This window comes from Halyomorpha halys, unplaced genomic scaffold, assembly GCF_000696795.3.
Source record: "Halyomorpha halys isolate HHAL.00 unplaced genomic scaffold, Hhal_1.1 Scaffold421.1, whole genome shotgun sequence".
Taxonomy (NCBI): domain Eukaryota; kingdom Metazoa; phylum Arthropoda; class Insecta; order Hemiptera; family Pentatomidae; genus Halyomorpha; species Halyomorpha halys.
In genome coordinates, this window is record NW_027109834.1 from 1,148,880 (window position 1) to 1,171,047 (window position 22,168).

At 28.3% G+C, this 22,168-nt stretch overlaps 1 protein-coding gene across 4 annotated transcripts in view; it reads left to right on the plus strand.

The window, feature by feature from the left end:
* The window catches only part of LOC106682525 (monocarboxylate transporter 9), a 252,106-nt gene that overhangs the window by 83,413 nt on the left and 146,525 nt on the right, over window positions 1-22,168 (plus strand). The gene's annotated exons all lie outside the window — the stretch shown is intronic.

Here is a 22,168-nt window from a genome sequence, read left to right on the forward strand (position 1 = left end):
GATATTATCCCAAAATCTATCCGTTGAGTTTTTAGAATATTTTCTGTTTTAATATTATTTTGTGAAGGTGATTTCAGGGTCAAGACTATTTATAAAATAATTATTTTCTCTTCTGATCGTTTCTGACCATTATTCTCTCGCCTAGCATTAAAAAATGTTAACTGAAATAAGTTTCCAAGCTTTTCAGTGATAATACGTACAGGTTATGTTCAGTAGTGCAGTTGATAAAAGCAACACTTATCTTCCGCTGTTATGCTCAAAACAATTTTAAACGCTTTTCTCATTTGTTTTTGTTATATCTCAAACAAGTTTATATATACAGAATATTTTAGTGTTAATGTTTGTTTGCATTTTTCTGATCTATTGACCTAGAATTTTTTTGCACCTGGTTCGAAATTTCGAAATGCACAAGACAGGTTTCTTGTGCAAAATTCGTTCGCAATTCTCACTTATGAAATATGAGTTGTTATTTCTCCGATGATTGCAATTTTGATTCCATTATAAGTTTTTATTTCTCAAAGCTTGCACCATTTTTTATCAGTTATAGAGTTTTTTTTTTGTACATAAAGGTAAACTTATTATTTTACACTTTGTTTTGTCTCCTGAAAATCCTTTACATTTACTTTCGTCATTAAAACTGAATGTTGGCTAATTACCATGGGAATAATTTGGATTTTTTTTTTTTTAACTGTCTCTCAAGTCATATTTTTAATTAACATTTTTTAATGTCCTTATGTAAAGCATGAATATTTATGTATCAATTTTTTTTTTTTATTAACTCTTAGTTTGCTAATTATTTTCATTTTTATTTATTTTATTAGATTCCATATTTAATCAGAATATTTTATATAAAATAAGAATTTGTGATATTATGATGGAAAATATTATTTAACTTATACAAAATTTTAAATGTTTATAACAGGGTATGATGTGCTTAATACAAATTGAAATTACTGCAACATGAAACCTCATTTGATTGCCGACTGTAATCAAAGGAAGCATATACAATTGTATTCCATAACGGATTATTTATTATTTGTCAATTAAACTATGTATTTATTATTATTTGATTTATTCATTAACGTTTGAACATTTCTTTTACAATCAATAACGAAAAATTTGTTTTTTATTGAGCGAGCGTTGCTTTTCCTGTAAAATTCAATTTAAATATAAGAAAATCATTGCCCCCACACAATTAAGATTAGTTTTATTTAATTTAATACCTAGTTGGACCATGGATTATGAACAAGAAATTAATATTATCGTTATTATTTATTTAATATTCTAAAGTGCTAAATAATTAGAATAAATTAAATATACAATGTGTAATTTTAAGTATCAAGATATATTCTCATATTTTATTGATGAATTCAGTTCTTGTAGAATAAAATTTGATTTCGTATAAAGATGTTTATTTGAATAAAAAAATACAAATAAAATTTTTGGAATAAATAGTTTATCTAGTATTATTGACTAAAAATGAGCCACAATAATACCTTATTAATATAATTTTCATAACTGAGATTAATGAATATATATATTATTTCAAAATAAATACTAAAGTTAATTTATTCCTAATTTTTTATTATTATTTCGTACTAATATTAATTTAAGTGTGTAAAAGTAATTTAAGTGATCACTCATTGAAATTAAAAAATGTTAATGCCTACTGTAAGTTCTTTGCAGTTCTAGTACCAATATATTGACTTAAAATAATAAGTTATAAATTTTAAAATAATATTTGTGAAAAGTATTTTATTTAATAAAGCTTAGCTAATTATTAACCTATATCTTAATTGTTCTTATAGATGTGTTTCACTGGTCCCGTAATTTTGAATCGAATAGAATTAATTCCTGCTATATCATTTAAGACCGAATCATTAGTGTTAAAGTTTTGTATAAGACGATTGTATCAATATTTTGATTTTATTTAGATAGCGCTATACATATCTTTTAAAAAATAAAATAGGACTTGTAAATAGCCTTGGCGTGTAACCTAATAAGTAAATACATTTAAACTCCATTTAGAGACAAGTTTAGTATTAAAAAAAAATATTTTCAGGGTATTTTTTATTGTATGAAATAAATTAAAGAACTAGTATTAAATAACAGTTTTTCATCATTCGATACTTCATTAGATATTTGAAAACTACTTTACTTAGATATTTTTCAATTTAAATATTATTATTAATTTTTTATATATAAAATTGTTTCATTAGACTTTTTATTCTTATATAATTTAAAAGTTCTTAGGTAGTTTGGGTGGTTCTTGAGTTGGAACGAGCAACATAATATTTATTTATGGAATTTATTGATTTAATGACTAAGGAAAATGTTTTATTAATATATTTTTTATTGTAGTTGCATATTAATTTGTTGCTTAAAATATTTCTTGTCTACTACGAGAAATGGTCCCTCTTCTCAATTTCTAGAAATATTTAAAATATGGGCAAGCAAAAAAAGAATGAGGTGTAGATAGTTGACCGTAGATTACTGATTGGAGAAGAAGGTCGGGGGGTGCGGTCAGCAAAGAACAACATAAATAAACAAAAAAAATATTTATTTATGCCGACGTTTCGATCTGAGTTTCAGGTCTTCATCAGGGTGTCAACCGGAGAAGGTTCTCACCTGGTTTTAGCCAACCTTCTCTGCTTGACATCCTGATGAAGACCTGATACTCAGGTCGAAACGTCGGCATAAATAAATAATTGTTTGTTTATTTATGTTGTTGTTTGCTGACCGCATCCCCCGACCTTCTCCAATCAAAAAAAGAATGAATTTATTTTAATTTATTTATGATGAAAATATATTCTTACGTCATACTGAATCATTTATTTTCATCTTTTATCAGTAATTTTTTTCTTTGTTTAAATTGACGCGACGAATACCGATGCTTAACTTGGAATGATCAGTACAGCGTCTCAAAAAGTGCTAATAACGACGACACTGGCCATTCAACCAACTGCCAACTTTCTTAAAGCGAAATTTCACTCGGCTATCCAATAAACTAACTAGTCCCTGGTAATGGTAACTAACAAACTAACAATGGTATAACGAAATCAATAATACTTAAATTATTGATTTCGTTATACCATTGTTATGGGTTTTACGAATTAAAATGTTCTACTTTAATGTTTATACCAGTTTTGTACAAAAATATAATAAAAAAACATAACAAAAAATTTAAGAAAAATTAACTTTAGTTTTTAAAAAAAAATATGATCTTAATTTTGAAAATTATATAATTAATGTTTGGGAGTGGCGTAGCTCATTGGTAAGGCAATGGACTACTAACTGCTGCAAGGTCCCGGGTTCGAATCCGGCCGTGGCAGATAATTGTTTTATCTGTTTCCTGTAACCGGTGAGTCAGCCCTGTGGGTTCGGGAGCCATCTTGGGTTCTCCCACTCTCATAAAATGGGTGGGTATCCTTAATTAAGTAAAAATCTGGAGGTTGAGCATGATTCTGACCTAACCTCCTTATACAACCGTTGGTCTAGAAACAGAACAGTACTACAGAAAAGTACTGCACCACCTGACCCTTCATCGGTTGTAGCGGTATAGTTTTAATTTCGTTTGTAATATACATAAGATTTTATTTTATATTAACTATTCTGATTAAACTATTTACACCAAAAGTTTTATTTGATTTCTCTGTTTCATAAAAATATTTTTACGTATATTGTATGAGAATTGAATTCATCAATAAAATTTGAGAATATACGTTTAAGTTAATTATTTTTATACTGCACTTAAATATAAAAATGACAATAATTTATTGTTTATAATTGAGTGTCTACTTGGTGTTCATTAATTAAAGAAATAGTTAAATAAATTTGTATATATATATATATATGTTAGTATATCAATAATAAACATATGTTTATAATTGATATAATTAATTTTTATACAGAGACTTTTATCAATGAAAGTTCTTAACTTTTTAGCTTCAGTATTCATTTAAGAAGTTCTCAATCAGATAAAGTTTATAATGAAATCTACGAAACTTATTGAAAATAAATAAATTAATATATTCTAATAAATGAACGGTTAAAATGCTGAATCGCTTTATATTTTTTGAACCCTAAGTCACATGTATTTATTAATTAATTGCTACTTATTATAAAACATCTCAGGATATAGTAGTTAATAATAATTTCCGATTGATTTGTGTTTTTTTATTTTTTTTGTTGCTGTTTCACATCTAAATGCTGTATCCATTTATTACGTTTGCCTCAGATATATTACACATATAAAGGCTTCATGGTGTGAAAGAGGTTAATTTATCAAGTTTATTGTTGTAATTTGCTTCTACCCTGCAACCCGAGATTAATGTATCATCCAGGCCTTCCTCATCAGACGCTTATTTATTGTTAATTTATCTTTAGAGAGCGAGGTAATACAATTTTTGAACGAAATTAAATTCTTGGTACAATATTTTTTTTTTTTCGAACCAGGGCATGATATTGAAAGATATTCAATTGGTGTAATTGAAATCCATAATTGTTTCCTTAGGAGTAGGGTTGCTGTACATATAATTTAATAATATTAAGCGTTACTAAGAGGAATAATTTGAAATTTAAATTTTATGTTAGTTAGAAACTTGAATAATAAATGTCGGAAAACAGTAAAGATTTTTTTTTTTATTTTAATTTGAATATTCAGCTACCCTTGTTTTTTTGCCGATTCAGAGATGTAGAGCTCAAAGTTCTTTTCATTTCATTGTAAAAGTGAATCCAAATTTAGATGTAAATTTACAAGGATGTGGATTTTAGGCATTCATGTTTTTTTTATTAGTCACAGCATAATTAACTATTATTAGTCAATATGTATATAATTTTTTTATTTAAAGCTCCATTCTATTTCAACAGGAATAATGAGATCATATTGGACGATTCGAGGCAGCATCTTATCGTTTCAGAAGCGGGGCCGGTTTTTGAATTTTAATTCAGAGAGTTTTTCATTTTAGTTCCTGGTGAATCCGCATTATAAATCTCGACTTTTTCATTCTGGCTGGATTATGTTGGTAACCAGGATTATCCTTCTTTCCTTCTAGTTTTTTTTCATTGAGGCATTAAATCCTATTAGCAAATATTATAAATTACGAAACAATATTTTGCCAATAAAATCATAGTGGTATTAAAAAGAAATGTAATATCAATGTTTTGCTTGAATTGTGGCATATCTGTCAAATAATTTCATGGATGGTCAAAATATATTGACATTCATCTTGCTTATTCATGTTTTGTCCTAAAATATCTAGACATACGTTAGCATGTCTCAGTTAAATATGTTGAATTCTTATCTTCACATTTATCTTTTTTTTATTATTAGCTCTGAACCTATTTATTATTATCCCTGAACGCCAGGGGGATAATCCTCAGCCTTCGAAGTATAGTGCTTGCCAGTATTCTTTCAACGGGTACCAAAGATTTATGGTGGGCCTGGGTCATTTGTCCATAGACCAGGAGGAAATTGCTTCCCGGAGCTCCTCCCTCCCCCTCCCGTAAACAGATTGTCCTCTTCACCGCCTAACGGAATTTTCCCTGTTGTTATTTCTGTTGTTTTGATCGCGACCCAACCCGGTGGTCGAGGACAAGGCCGTACGAGTGTTTAAATATTGAGGGCATCGCTGTTCTGCCAGTGGAAGGCCGTGGGCTGGTGTTCTTCAGATATTTGTGAGTTTTTCTTCTGGTGTCATGGCCTTGTAAATCATAATATATTAACACAAGGTTATTCCAAGATGGTCACAATGATAATGTTAATTTCATTGTGTGAAGGAGTCCTCAATTTCAGTAGCTGTACTGTAAAAGCTACGTCAAATTAGTTTGGAGAACAGAATAGAATTTTTGTACGCCTAATAACACTCGAAATCATTTTATTTTTAATTTCAATTTCTCTTTTTTGTATTATATTACATTCTGTCGTATATTTGAAACAATGGTTATAAATATCAGAGGATACATTCACACCATATTTACAAAGATATTAATAAAATGATAAGAAAATAATAAATATAGGAGAAAAAAAATTCCACAAAATCTACCAGAAGGATTTTGCTTAAGTTTTAGGATAACGATTTGTGCCTGAACACATATATGTTCCAGGCATATTGTCGCAATTTTTTTTTACCTTTTATCCACTACCAACGCCATTATTCATATTATACAAATAAGATTAAAAATTTTTGTAAATTGATAATGAATCACATTAAATTATTTTTTCATATTATATTTTGCCTCATAAATACCCAATAGAAATTAAAAAAAAAAAAAATATGAACTATGTTTTTTTTTTTAGATCTGCAATCTGAAAGCTTTTTTTGTCTCGTTTAAATTAACAAGAATAAGCCAGTAGGGACGTGGATGAGCAATTAGTACCATTTTATTCAAAAATAAATAAATCCAAAGAAAATTTTTTTTTGTAGCAGAACTTGTTTTTCATAAATTATTTCAATTCTACTATCTTGAATTAAACTAAAGAAACTTATCTAGAACTCTTAATTTTAAAGATTTATTTTTGTTTTTACGATACGTTTTGAAGCGAGCAAAGTTGAAATCATAAGGCAGAACGTACGAAACAAAATTGTATTTATTAGATTTTTTTTTTATATATAGATGTCCAAAAGTGTTCGAGGTACCAAAATTGAAATTCGTAAGCAGCAGCCTCTTAACTGAAAAGTTGAAAAGACAAATTTTCAGTATTTATCATTAATAAATATTGAAATGGAGTCACAGAGATACCTTCTTTGTCCCTATTTGACTCTTGAGAGTACAGATTAGAGTTTTTCAAAAATGCGTGTTTTACATGTCATTGAGGAAAAACCGAAGAATGATTAATGTTTTGAATATTTTATTATATTCTATAATTTATTTTATTAATATTATTATTTAGTCTATTGTTTTTGTTTTTTTTTGGAAAAAAATGTTTTTTGACGATTTTGGGGGACTTGATCATTATTTCTTTCAATTTTACACCGTCGCCTATCAGATAAATAAGCTATAATCATAAAATTACCTGGTTCCATCGGAACTATTTCCCGGCTTAAATTATTATACTAATATTAGAAGAACGCACGTCTAATATAGGTTAACAAATTTTTATTTTTTAAAATCTGTATAAAAAAAACATGGTTTAAGATCTTTTGATATGACTTATGCATAAAAGTGTTGAAAATTCCAAGTTGCAAAAAAAAAACTTTTAGACTGTGGTGTCTAGAGACGTTTATATTACTTAAAATTCCGCAAATATTTTTTAATCAATTGTCATTCTTTATTACTTGAGGAAGTGAAATAACTTTTACAAAAATAGTATTTTAATCCATTAAAATTATAGTCATTGATAAGCTATAAATAATGATGTCTATATCCACTACTTATGTAAGATTATTATCAGACAGCAGTGCGAAAGAAATATTATAAAATTTATCACCAGGAAAATGTGTGGGAATATACTTCAACTCCACACTGAGAACATTATGGCAACCTTAAATTTGATCAATTCAACAATTTTCTTCTTCAACAACAGCAGTAGCTCGTTCAACATAAATATAACTGAAATGAGATCAGTCCACGAGAGAGCAAGAAAAACTGCCATCTTCATCCATTTAACTTAAGAGTTGTACTGTAAATTAAATGTTTGTTTTCATTCTAATATAAATTTGAAAATCTTTTTGAAAAGTATTTGAATAACAACATAAGAATTAATAAATAATTAGGAATTATGTTTTATCGGTCGTATTGTAATATTCTATTCACCTTTAAATCGTTTAACTTCTAAAGAATCATTTTTTATCGCTGTTAATTTATCTTTTTTTAGAGTGCTTAACATGTGTATTTTTTAAAAGTTGTTTTTGTCGTTATAAGTTGACCGACTAATTTTTAAATTAATTTTTTGGAGTGTTTAACTAGTGTGTTTTCTTTTAAATTTTTTGCTGTTATTAGGTAACTGTCTCATTTCAAGTTGTTTTATCTAGGTATAATACAAATTTAAATTGAATTTAGAAGGGCACTTCAAACCGGTTACTGCATTATACTGCGGAGTAACATTTTATCGTTTCATATTATTTTACTCTCTAAATTTTATTTTCATCGTTGTATTGTTTCTTTCTTAATTATATAAGTAACTGAGGTAGGATGAAAAAAAAAAACTAAATACTACCTAATTGTAGAGCAGAGCCCCGAGCCCGAAAAGAGGTTCATAAAAAATTATTAATATTTTATTCTTTATTAGAGTTCTTCTAGTTTTCTTCAACTGAGTGTTCTTCAAATGTTTGTTCCGACTCATGTTAGAGATCTGTCAAAAGATATTATATCCTCACTCAAAGATGTCCTACAAGCATACCTCATCAATCTTATTGCAAAAACATAATTAAGTATTTATATGGTATTTGTGGCTTAAGTTAAAAGTATTATATACAAGCTCAGAATTAATATATACAAGCATTTATATGTTTATAAATTTTAATAGTAATTAAACATGGGTAAATCATAGCCAAATCTGAATGAATTTGGTTATTTATGTCCACGTGATTTTTGCTTCTTAGATTTTGAAAGTGTTTATTCATTGCTGAATTATGAATTATGATTATATTAATATTTATGGTATTATTGCAGTGAAGCGTCTTTAGCGTTAATTAATTAAATTGATTTCGTGACGCGAGATGCAAGGGAAATGGTGGGCTCCTGTATTGTTACTGTGGGCTCCATTAATGAGCTCTTGTATTCTCTTAACCTCCTATTACAATATAAAATAAGCTGTTAAAATTAACTTAAGAAATGGCTGTTCTATTCAAATTTTATTATTTGGGAACTAATGTTTTTTGTCTTAAGCTATAAGAGTAATCAGTATTAATAAAATTTGAATACCTTGTTTCATTTCTAGAAGTGTCATTTCTGTCGGCCAGTCCCAAGACTGCCACGTTTAAGTTTTTTCATTACTTAAATCACTCCTGTTTGAATATGGAGATTTTATTGTAAAAATCATTCCTAACATTTCTTCCCCTTAACGTCTATACTAAATTCGGTGAAAGTATTTGGGATCAAAAATCAGATATATAAGACCAAAAAGAAAAATCATATAAATAAAAATAAATGTTAACATTTGAATTTTTTTTTTTACTGAAGATGGATGATGATGCTAATGTTGCAGGTTATTCTTGAGAATTGGTCTATGAATATATTTAATAAAAATGAAAATGATTGTTTAAGAAAAATAATTTTCTATTTTTTAAAAATATTTTCAAAGTTTTTTTCATAAAATATGTTGTGTTCTCTCCATAATTTTCTTCAAATCTATATTATTTAATATAATTTTGTTGTTTTGTCAGTTTTTATTTATATTTCCCAATTTTGGTTCTTTAAAAGTTAAAAAAAAATATTTGGAGTTGTAAATATTTTAAGTTTGTTGATTTATAATATCTGAAACTTAAATATGATTAAATACTTTGTCTGTTCTTAGCAACAGACTGCTGAAGCTAAATAGATGTCTCGACGTATATTACGTGGAATTCATGATAATCAAATAATAATATTAATTAGGTGGTTTGTATACAATAACTGTATAGTCATATTATATTTTTTGTTATAATTAGTAATTCAGAAGTCGCTGTTATTTCTAACTTTATTAACTATCTGACTCCATTCTAACCAAAACAATTACTTCATTACGGGGTCACTATCGGACTCCGTAAGCACTTATCAATATTGTCGTTAATAAACGATGTATTGATTATGTTGCGCAAGTGAACTTAGCTCACATGCGTCGCTGGCGAACCGATCATTTTCCTATTTTGATTAGTTTTATCTCTATCCAGATAAGGGCCGAAAACAAAACCCTCAGAATTGCTGATATTGCCCTATAATGCCACAAAATGTTTCTTGTATAATCTTTTAGTTTCCGTTTTACGACTGTTTGATTGATTTATCAGCATTACTATTTTCTGAAACTATCATTCAAACTATAGTGAAGTGAATCCTTGATCTTTGTTTCGGCCAATAATACAAACCATCTTGAAAATGCAGAAATTAAAACATTTATGATCATATATAGATCTCGATCAACATTTTCTTTTCCTTGTATGCATTGTCTTTTTAAATGCTTTTAATAAGTTTCATTGCTATCACTTATATGCTTGTGAACTTATTTCTGCTCACTTTTGATTATCCGATCAAGCTAAAATATTGAATACGTGACTCAGATGAAAAATGCAACATGGTGAGATGATTTGATGATAAATCAGTTGTGTACATTATATGTCTTTGGTTGGAAGAACAAGAGAGAATGTGAATGTTAAATACTAAATCTAATGTGACTACAGAGTATAAAGGGTGGCCGAAAGAGAACATTTATGTTTGAGGTTAATGAATTTTGATTGGGGGGGAGGGGGAGCTATGAAAACTGCAGGTAGATGACGATGACGATGGCGATGGTGCAGATCTGATATAGGAGGAAGGTGGAATCATGCTTCTTTTTTCATGTCCTCCATGATTCTTCATCTACCTTCTTCTCGGCGACCGGAGGGCTCTTCGGAAGTGTCCTTACTCACTTATGGTTTTCTTTACAGAATAGAAGTGAAGAAAAGAAACTCACTGAAGAACTGGCCAAACTCGCTAGCTAGTGAGTAAGTGTCTTTTGTTATCTCGGCAACATGGGGCCTGACCTTACTAATTAGCCATATTTTAAAAATATTCCGTTTAAATGAAACATATATATTCATTAATTTTTAAGAAAAACTATTTTTTATTATGAAAATCGTGAACCGAACAGATATAAAAAAAAACTGGTACGATGCGCGCATCACACAATTTTGACTTACTACCCTACTTACGCCCCCAAGTTTCGAGTAGATTGGTGGGCTCTTGTTTAAGTTATCGCTTTTTTTTTGTGATTTTCGCAAAAAAAAACTAAGACGAAAAAGAGGAAAAATTTTTAATCCAAAAATTTATAATTGCAATAAAAATTAGAGGTAGATTTTTTTTAACGATTCAGCATTTGAACCCTCGAATAATTCAATGAAGGTAAGATCTATCTGATATTAAAGAGCACTCAATTGCTCACCGATTCATCGATTTTATTCAAAATCTTAGAGAAATGATGAAATCATTAAAAGATGTGAAAATTTGATTCTATATAGTTGTCTTATAGTTATAGCAGTTCCGGTCAGTCGATTATTGCGGAAAAGTTGCTGTCATATACCTGTCTCAAATAGGTAATTAGACTTTCTTACGACTACCGTTTTTGACCTAACCTGTTCACATACACACAGATCATTTTACAAGGTTTTTTTAGATTCAAGACACGTGTTTCCGTCGAAATCTGAATTTGGCCCGATCACAATACATTCCCTTACTATTACATTACTTACTAAAGGTAAGTAAAGGTAAAAATTAGCAATTTCATACAGCAATATTATACTGTACTAGAAATAACCTGTGTCGAAAATGCAGTAATAATATAGGGAAAACATGAAAATTACGAATATAAAAATTATTTACATAGATTCATGTTTTAGCTTAGTTTATTATTTATTTCAGTAATATAAGTGTGAGCGCTCTATTGACAGAGGACAAATTGTGTAATTTAAAGTAATTTTAATTCTAATTTTTAATTTAATTTAAAATTAATTTTAAGTGTATTTGAAGTAATTTTCGTATTTTCCTTCTCCAGCTCATATTAATAATAGAAGTAATAATTTTATCTCTCTGTTTTTAAATGTTATGAACCTTCTGTTATGTGAATAATTAACGTCTTAATATTTAAATATCTTAAGAGGAAATGTTAAAATATTACATCATAACAGTATACAAAAAAAAAAATAATAAATTTCAATTACTTCTCATTCTAGTAGGCAGTAGATAAATAATTCCTTATCAGTATTTGCATTAGTAATCTGGAAAGAGCTTAGATTACTCAATGTTTATAGATAGTATTTCTCAGCCATTTCTTTAGATTATTATTGGTTCTTGTTATTTATTTTCAGTTATTAGTGGCATTATAATTTTTTGTGTTCATACTTTTAATGTTTTTATCTCAATTTGTTCTAAGTCCTACTCAGCCCAATCTGTGTTTTTATTGTGACTGATAATTATTGATTCGTTTCTTTATCCTTTAAACAAGTGCATTATCGCAAGAATATTATTTAACATTTTCACTTCAATTAAACATTACCAAGAAGATCTGACAATTTTTCTAATCTATCCGGTCATAGTTAATTATGAAAAACAATTTTAATGTAATTTTAGTTTATGCTTGAAATAATTACTTGTTCAATGATACTGAATTTCCTAGTATACATGTTCACTTCTCTAGCTTCTACAATTTTCGAAATTTCGATTTCTTTTCCCTGTTTCATAACTGTGACATATAGTCAACCTAATTTTTTAAAAATCTAATTAACATTTTTTTTTACGAATTCTATTAACAAATGAACTTTTTTGTCAGAATCATATTTGTATCACTTTTTTTGATCCAATGAGCTGAATAGCAAACAATTTTTTAATCTGTCTTCGACAACGTTTTTGCATACTTCGAAAATCGAAAAACCTACAGAACTATTATTGTTTCCAAATTCATTATCCCGTTAGAATCTATCAGCATAAATGAAACATTTATTTTATTGTACTCCTTGAATAGTAGCACAGTTAGCAAACATTTTTTTTGTTTTTGTTTATATTGCATAGATTGTTCTGTAGAACGGAGTTAATTTGTAAAAACTCGTATTGTTTTAGGAAAGTTTATAGGACAACCTCAGTAAAGAAAGTCCACCACAGTCTACTGTGTTATTTAGTACCAATCAACTACCATTTTTGTCTTACAAAATATGAAATTTCTTGTGAAGCGTTGTAGGTTTTCACATTAGCTTAAAATTATTCAGATAACGGCTTAAACATTGTATATTATATGTTTGTACATAAAATTTTGGTCTGAAATAGTCAAAATTCACATTGAAGTATAGCATCCAAATAGACGAATCTTCAATATTTGAGGGTATATTACCACTAGAAAGAATCTAGTGTAACCCTTAATATTTTAGGTGTGACATATCTCCCCATATTTATTGTATCTAAAAAAAATCTGGTGTGATGAGTGTAAAACTCACTTACTACTCTGCTTTGAATTGGAATTAATTCTTGCTCGTTTAAATTTCAACTGATTTCAGAAATGATATTTTACGTCGCAAAATTTAAATATTTTCCTTTTGGATAAGTATGGCTGAATAAAAAAAAAATAACAGTAAACTAAGATTTACATTCTGCACTTAGCGGTTTATTCAATGCTAAATTGTTGTAGAATCAATATTGAAAATGATTTTATGGACTTAATGATAAAGTCCTTAAATCGGATAATGGTTTATAGGTTTTTGTTTTATTACAACTGAGGAGTAGAATCAGCCCTTGCAGTTTCCTGGTTCTTAGCACCCTGTGTTGGATGAAGGGGGTTTGTTGTATGAAGGCAACAGATAGCTGCTTCTTTAGCTGAGTAATCAGCCGGCTCATTACTCTCTAACTAGGCAAAGGCAAATTAGAAGACCCCTTATCCATTTTAAAGGTACTGTTTTCCCTATATTTTTGATTTAATAGCTATTGGATCGCTTTTTATCTCTGATCTGGTCTTATAAGAATTATTGTCATTGAGATCGAAATTATGTAGATCATGAATAACTGAGCCTGGTCAGTTTAGCAATTGGATCCTAATGTGCACTGTTGTCATTTCTATTGCTGAATAGATCTGGATATTCTGGTTGTATATGTACATCATTATCCCAAAATACCAACTATTTGAGCCCTAGAAACAAACCAAGTACCTGGTTTATGACCAAATCACTTGCCCGAATTATTACGCTATTTACGCATTCGACACATACTTTATGGTTCTTTAATTTTTTTTATTATAACCTTTTTTACTATCAATCGTATCGTAATCAGTTGCATCCAATCGTCGCGTAAATATCCCATTGCAACCATGGCGCTGTTGGAGCTAACTATAGAATGAAATTTTACCCTTGCCTAAACAGTTCATTTTTGGGCGGTATTACTTGATAAGAAATACTTAACAACTGACTCGTATTTAATTATTATATCATTAGGTCAAAATTAAAAAAATATATATATTTTGATTAAAATTATTATAATTTATTTGATGATCTAAACTTAATTTAAGCTACATAATATATCTTGTATTATTTTCATAAATTAATCAACTTTCTAGAAAATAAATCAGTTCTTAATCCCCAGTTATGGGCTTGTTGAATTAGTTTTCTTATTATACTCTAATTTATTTCATTAATTGTAATTTTACTTGAAATTGGAAACCACCAAAACCCATGTTCTTCATATTTTCTATTAAGAATCAAATTTGCCAAAATACAGCGGACCAACCTTCATTTTACAAATTGTACAACTAATCGATACATATATAAACACATTGGTGTATATTATTATAAAGGGTGGATATGACACTGTAACTCCGGTTAAGGTGTGGATGGTTTGATGCAGACAACCTTTTTTATTTGCTATTTTTTTCGCATAATAAATTCATCAGTTAAACTCAATTTTTTGCGACCCATTTTTATTATTCCACCTTATATTTATGAAGAAAATGGTGAGGGTTGCGGTCAAAAAGAATAAAAATAGTTTACAACTACTTATTATCCGACGTTTCGCCCCACTTTTTAGGGTTTCATTAGGGCTAAAAAGACTTAAAACAACTATGACCATTTTGAAATAGTAAGATAATAAGATACAATAAGGTAAATTAAGGTAGGATTAATATTATGGAAAAATTATTGAAAAAAAAAATTGTATACAAATAAAAGGAAGGAAATAACCTGAATAAATGAAATAACTTGTTGACGTAGGTGGTTCTGATTTGTTCTTTACTCATTTATTATTATCATTATTAATTATATTTTTATTTATTCTTTCACGGCCATAATTTAATCTCAACTTACTTCATTATTATTTCAATTATCTTTCAGTGTGTTAAATTTTGTTTTCCCATATCTACTTTTCTGTTTTTGCGTTTTATTGCGTCTCCTGTACTTTTTTAACTATATACTTTACGTAGTTTTTTATTCTTCTCATTGTTTATTTTATACTAATACTATTTTATATCTTCCTTCCTTTTATTCGTATATACTTTTCTTTTCACATAATAATAACCCTACCTCAATTTACCTATTTGTATCTTATAAAATTACTATTTCAAAACGTTCTTAGTCGTTTTTTAAAATCTTTTTAGCCCCGATGAAGCCCTACTAAGTGGTGCGAAACGTCGGATAATAAATAGTTGTAAACTCTTTTTATTCTTTTTGAACGCTATACTGACCATCTTCTTCATATTTTAAATTATACGTTCAATTATCTCTCTATTTAAAAAATTACATGGCGATCACTAAAAACTTTTTTATATTAAATTAGACAAATATTTTATGTAAATTTCATTTCTAAAAGCTAATTTCATGTAACTGCAAGTAGTTCAAAAAGCTTTCTCCAACAGAATGCGTTAAGAAATAAACAAGGCTGACCATAGTTGGACATGATACAGTCACCATTTGCACATTAAGCAAGTTTCTGGCATTCAATCGTGCTATGCCCCACAATCAGTGCTTAGTAAATAAAATTTGTTTGTAATATTATAAAATTCATGGGTGGCTCTCTCCGTCTCCCTGGAACTCTGCATGAAGCCGTTACGTAGCCATTGTCGGAGGGACAATAGTTTCTATCTCGGCACATTTTTAAAAAATTCCAAAACCGGTTTGTGCTATAGCAGTTGTCCCATTTTCGCATAACAGTTTGGCCATTAGTTCCGTTCTAATTGTCTTGCATTGTAAAGGTTCCCTTCAGCGTCAGCGATCTTTTTGCAAATTGTCGCTCGAAATGTGCTGGCGACTGGTAACACTGGTTTCACGATCCATCCTTTCATCATAAAAGCAGCTGTCCTGCTGGACAGTTTATAGTTTAATGTTTATTACTTTACATTACACATCAACACTGTTTACAGCTTTAACTAAAAGCCATTTAGAAAATCACTGAGGAAAAAGAAACTAGTTCGTTCTAATAATAATAATATCTTCAAAGAGCCTTACCCAATATGTCCTTACTAAAGTCGTAGTATGTGTGTTTAATTTTATATACAATTTGTAAATTTGCTTACAAACAAGTTCTAATTTGAGAAAAACTTGCTTCTGGATGAAAACAATGTTACTGTGTACAGTGAATGACGGGATTATCTTGATAATACGATCTTATATTTTTATTTAGAAAACTTTAATTTCTTGCTAAAAAAATAAATGCTAGAATAATTTGGGGCGGATTACCTCTCATTAAGTGCCTAGTCCCAACTTCTATTACTGATAACATCTAGTGCATACACCAGCCTAGGAAAGAGATGCTGGCACCGGTGAACAATGTAGACAGAGGCACTTGAACCCATATTAAAAGCCATTTTAATTAATTAAAATTAATTTAATTTTAGCCACACAATTTTCTTGATCCTTTTACTCTCAACTTAGTTCCTTAGTAAGTATACTCCTTGACGTTTCGGTCCTCATGCCTTATCAAGGATACAACTTAAAATTCTCATATAACTAACGTATACTTTACTCACATATAACTCTTATATTTCTACTAACATACATTATAATTAAATTGTCACATTAATTGATAAGAGAATTTTCCAAGCCAGCCTAATTGTCCAAGGCAACAATCTTTAAAAACAAAATTATTTATCAAAATACTATCACAACAGTTTTTTTTTTTTAATTTTATTGTAACTATCTACTTACAAAATTATAAAATTTAATGCCACATTATTTGTTTTATAACAATTTTATTCTTACACTTTTTTATTTTTCGTACTCTTCATTAAAACTACTTTTATCTTTAGTACTTTACTGAATCTTATGAATCTTTAGTACTTTACTGAATCTTATAAATCTTTAGTACTTTGCTGAATCTTATAAATCTTTAGTACTTTACTGAATCTTATAAATCTTTAGTACTTTACTGAATCTTATAAATCTTTAGTACTTACTAAATACTATTACTGAATTGATTTACTGGGGCCCTTTCATTGCCTTGGGGCATTATAAGGTGTTTTTTTATTATTATTATTTTTTCGTAACCTCCTTTGTTATTAAATTCGTACAATACAATAAATACATACAGGAAATTATAAATGTATACTTGTGAAATATTGCTTTGGAGTATATTTTTTATTAAATTTAACTTTATATTTATTGTCAACAAAAACCTACCTTCAACGGTACAGGACTCTGTTATCACCTAATACAGTGCTTAATTTATTTTATCCTATATTTTTAATCAAGTTTATTAATACCTTTTCATTTTTTTTTACTTATAAATTTATATAATTTAAAAAACATCCTTATTCGTGTATAAATCAATAAATTGAACACATTATGCTCATATCTAACATTTTTAGTTTATTTAAATAATTTAAATATTATTTTTTAAAAAATAAATAATAATGTTTTCTAACCATTTTTTTTAGGTCCTTTTTCCTTAAATGTACAATATTAAAGACGATTAGAACTTAAATATTAAGAGTATTAGAACATATCCCTATTTATTTTTGAATCCATACTTTAGTTGACTTACTTTAAAAGAAAGCCATGCCGCATAAATCTGTTGAAAAACTCATACAAATATATAACGGTTTTAGTAGGCACTTCTCCTTGGGTATTCATTGAGAGAGTGAAGCCGATTACACCGGTTGAATGAGGGAGAGCTGGAGCCTCCTTTTGTCAGTTCCAGGTGTCATCGATCCTTACCAGATCTTGAGTCCCATCCGGTCCAGGCAGGTCTTCTGGAAGGTTCACCGTCGAGGAAGGCAAAAAGGATTACACTATAAAGGCTTAGTTCTGAATGTTGCCTTCTTTTATGTAAAAGTTTTTGGATATGCATTGGCGCTTGTTTGTGTCATAAGCAAAAATAAAGTGTAATGGTATATATATTATATTTAATATAAATTTTTTTTTTTACATAGGTTGTGATTATAAAAGGACTCAAATTAAATAGTTTACATTTAGTTATTTGTTATCAATTAAAGTAGTAATTAATTATATTTAATAAAATGATTTTTGATTAGATTTAAAGGTACTTACTGTAATTTAGTGTTTCCAAATTTTCGACATCTAAGTACCCCCATCGTAACAATGAGTACCACTCGCATAATTTTGAAAAATTGATAATATATTTGTTCAAACCAAAAACATAATTCATAATGAAATACACGTTAAAGTTAAGTTGTAATTTTTTTCTTTTTGTGTGTGCTTATTACTAATAAATAAATATTAAGTTTTCTACTTCAATGAGCCCACAGTGTAACGATGATAATGGACAAAGATTATTAACCGTTCATATTTAGATGAATATTCTGATCAATTTATTTATTTTTTTAATCTATTAAATTATTTTGATTTTCAAATATTGTTACGGCTTCTAGAAGTTTTCTTCTGAAACTATTCTGCTCTTTATATATGTATATATAGTTGACCGTAAAATTTATATATAAGAAGATGGTCAGGGTTGCGGTAAAAAAAAAAGAACAAATAGTTTATAACTATTTTAATGTCCGACGTTTCGCCCCACTTTACAGGGTGTTCATCTGGGCTGTTCAAAGCAAAAGTTATATTTCTTAATTTTTGACTGAGGAGTACATTTAATAGAAACTTTTTATAATCCTTTATTATCTTCTCAAAATAAAAGATTGGAAAAAGTTTCTTCTTTAACATGTCTGTTTTCAGTTATTGCTGAAGACGTTTTTTTGATAATTTTTTTTTCTCCATATTTCCCCTTCATTTATGACTTATTACACCTTGTATGAGTATTATTATACACTTCTTGCTTCGATTTAGAGGTTGGTCCGTGTGGTGCAAGTCTGCCCTAAGATCCACGAATATTGGGTTGTGGACTCTATTTTTTCTGACCTGTTACACAATGCTACTTTTTTTGGAATAGGTGTGAATACCTCTGAATGTGAATGAGACATGTTCATTGGTCTGTTATGCCTTTGTGTATCTGAATGGCATCCTGACCTCCATAAATAGTGCAGATCGAGAATTCTCGTGGTGTTGTCCTTTCGAACTTAAATTTCTTCAAGTTTGTTGGTGCAGCTAAAATGAACACTATGTATATATATTATTATTACAAAAATAAAGCTTTATGAGTATTATATTTTAAGGTGTTATCCAGTGAAGAGTTGAAGTGAGAGATGCTGCATTTAGTTTTGGTCCATGTGATATTTGTTATAATTTATTTGTTATTCAGAATTTAAATAATATCTCATTTTAAGCAAATAGTATTTTAAATAACCTCCCCCATCTCACCCATTTTTTCAGGCCTTTCATACTTATTTAATCTCTAATATATCAATTTTTGTGGTAAACAAAGACCCTTATATTTACGAATTGGGATGACGTTTCGAACTATTTTCAAATCCAATCACTAGTGTTAGAATACTGGTATAGTTTTAGATAAAATATACGCCATCAAATAATAAATTGTCATAATTATATAAATAATTAATTCATATTTAATTTTAATTTTGTTGTATTTGATTTTTGTTATATTTCATTGCTAAAATTTTGAAGTAATTATTTTACTTATGTATGTGTTCTTATGGGCGTTTTAAAAAATTCTATTAACACGTATTGTTTCAGGACGATGACTCCCACAATGCACACGTAATATTACCGCTAGTGAAATGGTGAAGGTAGATTCCGTTCTGCTTTTTGATTTCGGTCCATTTCTCTGACCTTGGCCTTCCTGTTTTAGTCTTCCTTATAAAAGGAAACTCTGAAACTGAGTTACGTATCGTGAGACATGGAGTTTAAAAGTAATAAGATTATATTAAAAAAGATTGTACCATGCATACATATTTGGCTTTGTTCAGAATAAAGACGAAAAATAAACAGAGTTATGTTGCGAAAATTTAATATCAAAATAACGAAAATCGCGTCTTTAAAAAAACATTCTATTATATATATATTTTTTTTAATTTTGTTTTATTTTAATATGGACTGGATTGAGGTTTGAAATCTATTAACTGAAGAATCTTGGGAATAATAGAGTTAGATAAAGGGTAGAATAATTATGATCCCAAAGACTAGAAAATCATGATTACTCATTTGATAATTCTCATATTCACTAGGGAATAAATTTTGTTTTACAATTTTGTAAATAGTCATATACTCCCTTAATGGCGTTCATAGGCTTTTAAGTGTTTTCGTAATTTCCACTCAGCAAAATGACTAATATAGGTTCTTATCATATGTTTTCCATGTTTACTGCACAATGTGTACAAATATGTCCAAAGGGAACTGTCAATGGAGGAATGTTAATGTATTTTCACTATGAAGGATCCATTACCTCAAATCTTTAGTACTTAACATAGCCGAATATAGATTTAGAAATAGCTAATCATAGGTCATTTGGTCAAATCTAATTATAATTTCTATGGTATATTTCCGATTTTTATTTTTTTTAAGTCCATTAGATTATTATTGAACCCAGAAATATAATATAATGTAATATAGTATTGATAGATATATGTATTATTATATTTTTTTATTGTGATTCCTCTATATTATATTAATATATAATATTAATTCGAGACCGATTGCACACCGTGATTAATTTCTGAGGCTTTAAGACCAGGTGTATGAAAAAATCGCCGCCTCGAATGGGTTGAACACATATTGCTTAATTTTAAATTATTTTTGAAAATTCTATTCTATACTTATCCATATATTCTCCACATTTTAGCAAAGTTTCAGCCCTTTCCATTTGCCATTTTACAATGTTTGTCTTCTGTCACATTATTAAAATTATATGTTTTCGTAAACAAAACTTTTTGTTTTAAATGTTGGCCATTTTTTTTTCGGCTTTTATGTCTTATTTTTAATCCCTAGAAAAGTTGGTGGATTGTCAATTATTTTCCCTACATCCATTATTCATATTTTTAAACTCTATTAACAATGAGAATGACGTTGCAACATAGCCTAATATAGATTTATAAATAGCAAATCATACACCAGCAGGTCAAATGTAAATATAATCATCGGTTCATCGTGTATTCGATTTATGTTTAATTTTTATTCATCAGGTTTTTGTTTTACTAAGAACTCAAAGTGTGTTACTGAAAATATATGTATATTTATTTATATAGTTACACAATAATATTTTATTTCAATGACTTATTATGGCTAAATTGTCGAGTTGTCGACTTACTGGTGAAAATTTTTTTGATTTATTAAACTTTTATTGGAATAAAGTATTCTGCCATAGTCAAGGACATACACTATTAAGTCCGTAAGTTTTCATTCATACCAAATATATGTTCTAGGTGAAAGCAAAAAAGTAAAAAAAAAAATTAATATAACTAAAATAGACAGTGAAATAAAAATATACACATCAAAATTGAGAAAATTAAACTTTTTTTTTTACAATTTTATAAACATTACATTATCATAGCCTTTTTTTTTTTTTTTACACTTATTATTCATAAAATATTAAATATAAATGATCAAACACAAGAATGTGATATACCTGTTAAAAATAATTTTTATTTTTATAATAATATAATTAGAAAGAAGTTCCACGGTTTAGTCCAGAAATTATTACTTAATGGTTTATAATTAAATACGGAAGATTATAAATCACTGATATAATATTTCCTTCCACTGTACAACACTTTCCTGCCCCCATTCTCTTTTTTAAATAACCTGGCAATATTCCAAGATGAAAAAATAATTAATATTTTATAACTTTCTTTTAAACAGTCCTAGTAATAATAAAAATGGCTAGGGCTTCTCAGCTCAGCACGTGTTTGCTATTAATCATTTAAAAGGCGTTGGGTAACAGATACTGAGAAATTTCTCTATAACAAACACCTTGGGGAATATTTTGTCCATTCGAGCTACGTGCCCACTATAGGGAAGTTGAAAGGGAAAAAATGTAGAGTGAAAAAGAAACACAATATTATGTTTATATTTGTTGTTGTTGTTGATTGTTGCTTAAAGGCGTAAAACCCTCTGGTCATCAACGCCTATGGGATGATAAAAGTAAAAAAAAAAATAAAATAAAATAAATAAATAAAAAATAGAAAAATAAAAAAAATAGAAAAATAATTTTTAAAAAATAAATA